Genomic DNA, 6,072 nt, shown 5'->3' on the forward strand with positions numbered 1-6,072 from the left:
ACCCAGGCAGATAGATTGCTTGCAATAGATGTAATGAGTGAATGGAACAATAGAATAATGCAAGAGAATGGGACAATGGAACAATGGAATAATGCTAGAATGCAAGAATGGAACATCATTGCACATGTCATAATGGGCTCCTAGCCTTTATCTGGCTGTGCTTCGGCAGTCAGCTACAGTCTGCAGGGAGCCTGTAGACTAGGAAGAAGGTCGACCGCTGTTTGTTTGTTCACTAATTAGTTATCCTCTCCCCATCCCCTTGTCTGCAGGTACATGGGACATTGGGGGGGAGGGGAGAATGTTTGAAAATAGGCAGACTCATGCAGATTAAAAATGCATGCGTGGGCTGCAGCTGCAACAAGCAGTAAAGTTGTGGGTTTTAAGGTGTCTATTGATGAACAACATGTCCTCCTAAGGGGAGTCTTTGTCCCTATCCCTACAATGGGTGCATTCTTGAAGCCAGGGTGCAGTCATAGGCCAAAACCAATTCAGGTTATCTCTTCTTGGCCTTTTGGCTAACATCAAGTGTAGTATCTGTTCTCATTTAGTATATGTGCTTTGCTTTTACCAATATATTGTATTGTAATGTAATGTTATCTATCTATCTATCTATCTATCTATCCCTTCCTTCCTGAGATAAGCTGCAATAATGCATTTGTCCTTTGCTACCCCGTTGCACATACACCATATACCTAGTCAGTGGCCTTGTTATCAGCTGCTACTCTTTTAATTCAACTGTCCCATCAGTTGGGTGTTGCTGAGTACCACGCATTTAAAAAAAATGTGGGGGCCGTTATGATTTCTTTAGTGAAATGCTGGCTCCCTCTGGTGGAGCACTGACTTCTTTAATTTTCTATCTGTGGATGAAAAAAAGATAAAAAAAAGTTTGGTCTGAGATGTTGTTTTAAAGTGCTACCTATCTCTGTCAATCAGAGCATCCTATTGGTTTTCACCCAGGCAGATAGATTGCTTGCAATAGATGTAATGAGTGAATGGAACAATGGAATAATGCAAGAGAATGGGACAATGGAACAATGGAATAATGCAAGAATGGAAGAATGGAACATCATTGCACGTGTCATAATGGGCTCCTGGCCTTTATCTGGCTGTGCTGCTGCAGTCAGCTACAGTCTGCAGGGAGCCTGCAGACTAGGAAGAAGGTGGACCGCTGCTTGTTTGTTCAATAATTAGTTATCCTCTCCCCATCCCCTTGTCTGCAGGTGCATGGGACATTGAGGGGAGGGGAGAATGTTTGAAAATAGGCAGACTCATGCAGATTAAAAATGCATGTGTGGGCTGCAGCTGCAACAAGCAGTAAAGTTGTGGGTTTTAAGGTGACTATTGATGAACAACATGTCCTCCTAAGGGGAGTCTTTGTCCCTATCCCTACAATGGGTGCCTTCTTGAAGCCAGGGTGCAGTCATAGGCCAAAACCAATTCAGGTTATCGCTTCTCGACCTTTTGGCTAACATCAAGTGTAGTATCTGTTCTCATTTAGTATATGTGCTTTGCTTTTACCAATATATTGTATTGCAATGTTATCTATCTATCTATCTATCTTCCCACCTGCTTGTTTTCCCTCTATCCACACCCTCCTCTTCTTTGATTGACAGCTCTGGCTTCATAGAACCAGAGAAGGAAGGAGACAGAGGTAAAACAAGCAGGTGGGAAGGTGTATATAAAGGATTGGCCCCGTCAAGAAGCACCGAGAGTTGGGACTTAGTTTGAACAGTCATTCTGTGCTGACAGTCCCTTTAAAATCAGTGTTTCCCAAACTCCAGTCCTCACGGCCCCCCACAGGTCATGTCTTCAGGATTTCCATAGTATTGCACAGGTGAGAGAATTCCTGATTCCTTGATGATACTTTCATCACATGTGTAATACTGAGGAAATCCTGAAAACCTGACCTGTTGGGTGCCATGAGGACTGGAGTTTGGGAAACACTGCTTTAAATGGAGCGGTGCTGCAGTTTTATTATTCAGCAATTAGCAGGATCCCCCAACAATTTCTTAAGCAATGAGAAAATGCAGTCCCTAATGATGTCCTCTGACAATAAGCGGATCACGGACAGCAGATGCATTGGGTTCTGCATTTCTTGGAGAATGGGATGGGGCAGCTTCTGTCTTCTCAGTGATACAATCAGGAAGGAGATGCAGCGTGAGACAATCCCTGTCTACATCTTTGATCTGATCATCAATACAGAGGGCTGATTGGTGAAGACAGAGGGAAAGGCTAATAAAATTATTAAAAAAAAACCTTAGTTTCGGCTGCCACTTCCTCTGGGGTCAGTATGCCAACCTCATTGACTTCATAGCACTTGCCAGAGTGGGCAGACACGATTTTATTGCCTTTACACACGTCACCTCCACACAGGGCGATGCTGCTACGACGCCTCTGTAGTGATCAAACGTGGAGTCAAACAGCAGGGCTTTAAGAGGGCTGCCCTTTTCAATCTTGGGACTAAAACACAAAAATAAGACATCCTGTTAAGGGGGATAAAGGTAAGTAAACCGCGTTCAGTCCAGAGTGATGAATTCCAAAAGACAAAGTTTATTCCGCCATCACATAATGTTTCGACCTGTTATAGGTCTTTATCAAGTATATACAAAGACATACAGGGATACTGATCCCCTTTAAGGAAAATCAGTGGCCAGAACCCTTTAAATTCCCCTTAAATGGCCCAAAACTGAAACTGTGGGAACAATATAATCCACTTAGGGTTCAGCAAACTTACAGTCAAGAGTTTGATAAAATTATCTACACCCTTGTGTCTCCAGAAAGCATAGCGTACGTTCACGTGCTGAAAATGCCGACCAGTGCTGGAGTGAGCAGAGGTCCGCAGCTTGTGACACTCCTGCTGTAGTGAAACTACAGGTCCCAGCAGACTGACGGTCTCTCATCAAGTTATGCTGGGAGCCGCAGTTTCACAAATAGTGCTAGAGGATCCATGTCAGAAATATGAGGCTGCCACTAGGGTTTCTCCCACAAATATGTAATCGGACGTGGAGCAGATCCGCACGTGGATGAGCCATATTCTCTATCTGTGAACATACTACTCCTTCACTCAGATTCTAAGTGGTTCTGCAGCGCATCTGTGCAGAGCAAGCTGTCAATCAAAATCCGGGCCGGGTTTACAGCCGTCGCCCCTGATATAGCGAGCGGTGCTGTGATCCAAGACTGTAGCCGCTCCGTGCACAACGATGAGTGAAGGCCGGCGGCTGCAGGGAGGAAAGAAGTTAATTTCCTCCCGGTACCTACACTATCAATAAGGCGGCCGGGCAGCACTGTAACAATATTTATCTGCAGATTAACCCTATACCTGCAGGTACATAGCATTTTCCAAGGTGACAGGTTCCCTTTAATAAAGAGAAGATGGATAGAGCCGCATTAGTCCGTACTCACGGTGGAAGCCTCCTGACAACTTCTTGAAGAACACTTTCCACATTTGTTCCAAGCTTCCCCGACATCTAATAGAAATAAACAGAGAAATGAATTTCTTAATACAGTTTAGAACTCGGCTACAACGAATCAGAAGAAATGAAACCTGTTTGAAGCTGACAAGCAATCAAGCCCCTCCGTAAGCCACACAGAACATGGCTACTTATGTCATCTGCAGGTGATTAAAGGAACCTGTCATGCTGAAATGGTATAAGATCTGTAGGGGGGTGTTGTAGAGCAGAGAAGTTGATCAGACTGATAGACAAATCTGTGGGAAGAGAGTCAGTAAGACTTGCATTTTATGCAGTGAAAAGTCCTGCCGTATGTACACTAGTCCAGTGGGCGGTCCTACTATGTGATTGACAGTTCCCTGTATGACCATGCAGGCAAAGATAGCTGTCAATCACTAGTAGGACCGCCCACTGGACTCATCTGTACAAACAGCAGGATTCCACTGAATAAATTGATACAGGAAAAACATCTATCTTTGTACCGTATTAGCCAGTAGATAGAAGAGTATTTAGATTTGAGAGTCCTCAGTGGTTGATACCATCTTTTCCGTTAGCCATTAAAAGGTAACAAATTTCAGGCTTTCCAGACTACTCAGGTCTCAGGTCTGCCTGATGAAGAAGCCTGAGTCGTCTGGAAAGCTTGCAATTTGTTACCATCTTTTCAGTTAGCCATTAAAGGTATCAACCACTGAGGACTCTCAAATCTAATGAATAAATTACAATTTATACTGAATCTTCTCCCACAAACCTATATATCATTCTGCTCAGTTTCTCATGGATAAAACCTGCACATCTGAATGGGGCTTTAATGTTGTTATTATAATCATGTAAACGCAGATCACAAAATCTTTCATATGATCATTTTTTTAACACCTAAAACCCCAATGGATATTTATGTTTACTAAAGGATTCCTTTCCCATTCTTTTGGCAGCTCTTCTTTAGGTATGGACACAGACCGGCATCCGGCATAAAGACATCTGGAGACTTTTCCTTTTTCTGGGATATTGGATAATCTTCTTCATTTCTAACGCTTTAAATCTTTCAAATTCTTTCTGAAAAATGTATCATAAAGGGACTTTCTCAGGTCAGTTTTGCTTGTGGTTGTGTTAACATTATTTGTGCCAAATGTATCAAAGTGTTGCACGATGTTTGATAAATGTTTATGTAGCACTTCCATCTATCTTTATTTATTTTACTCACTTATATAGCGCCATTAATTTCACAGCACTTAACAGACATTATCATCACTGCCCCCATCGGGGCTCACAATCTACATTCCCTATCAGTATGTCTTTGGAGTGTGGGAGAAAACCGGAGAACCCGGAGGAAACCCACGCAAACACAAGGAGAACATACAAACTTCTTGCAGATGTCGTCCTTGGTGGGATTTGAACCCAGGATCCCAGCGCTGCAAAACAACAATGCTAACCACTGAGAAACCGTGTATCTTTATCCACTTTTAACGTCACCCGTCGTTCTTACACCTGTGTAGCTTACCAAGCCCAATTTCTAAAAGTTGCAAGAGTGCTGTAAAATAGGAAGCTGCACATTTTTGCGCAAAAATGATGCGTCACAAAAGTTTTTTTTTTAACACCAAAAATTGATGTAAATTCCTCGCTACATTGCCCCTTTTCCAGCCACATTTTGTAGAAAAAAATAAAAAGACAAGGTACAGACAGCGGAGTTAAATTTGCCTACAGGAATGATTTTGATCTGGAGCGCATCGTACCCGGATACAGTCACTAGCGGGAACGTCAAACATCTTCTCAATTTGTTTCTCCACCCTTTCCGGATCTGCATTCTTCAAGTCTATCTAAAAGCAAAAGTATAAATACTAATTATTTATCAAAGCTGGACAACATCTAGAAACCATAGAATAAAACTGGCTTAAAATATAGTGTGAACAAGAGTTTAGGGAGAGATGTACAACTGGCACTGGCCTATAAAAGGGATTGTGTAATCTTACAAAACTAGCAAAAATGTAAAGCGCCTGGAAAACAAGGAACGTGCAATTTACCTCTTAGTAAAATCCTATGCTTTCTCAAGAACAGAGGAATTTTAATTTCATATTCTTTTTTAATCAAATCATTTTTATTGAAAAACTCCAACTACAAATATTCCATCTTTCAAGTAACATACATGACATAGTAATTCCATAGTAAAAATATGAACAAAGTATCTGAACTTCAATTCCCATAACCCACCCTAAACCCAAATCCCAACACTCCAGAGAGAACCATTTTCAGAGCAGTTCTAGAATAACGGACTATAGCATTCGTAGAAGGGGAAGAAGATAAAAAAGTGACTAACAAAGGGGTAGCAGCGTTTTAATGTTATCATTTACTGCTTGATGCCTGAGCCGGGGAGTGCACGCTGAAAACTGTTGCAGGCTGCTGTAATCACAGGACACAAGCAAACAGCATGGCATTTCCTATCAGCAGGGAGGAAGTAAAGGGAACAGTAATGAAAGTCTCCTCCTACTCCGCTCCATATTGAAATGAATAGTGTGCATCCTACAAATGAGATGCATACAGCAAACAATTGATTTTCCATACATAGGTTTTGAGTTGACCACTGGATATACACATGTGTATCACTAATTACCAGAACTGGAAATCAAAA

At 42.0% G+C, this 6,072-nt stretch overlaps 2 pseudogenes; both read left to right on the forward strand.

Moving 5' to 3' along the window:
• Window positions 1-495: 495 nt before the first annotated feature.
• Window positions 496-591, forward strand: LOC141173250 (U2 spliceosomal RNA; annotated as a pseudogene).
• An 854-nt stretch (window positions 592-1,445) lies between these two features.
• Window positions 1,446-1,547, forward strand: LOC141173259 (U2 spliceosomal RNA; annotated as a pseudogene).
• Window positions 1,548-6,072: the final 4,525 nt, after the last annotated feature.

Source organism: Phyllobates terribilis, unplaced genomic scaffold (assembly GCF_046119375.1).
Source record: "Phyllobates terribilis strain yellow unplaced genomic scaffold, ASM4611937v1 Scaffold_12__6_contigs__length_324123572, whole genome shotgun sequence".
NCBI classification, from domain to species: Eukaryota; Metazoa; Chordata; class Amphibia; order Anura; family Dendrobatidae; genus Phyllobates; species Phyllobates terribilis.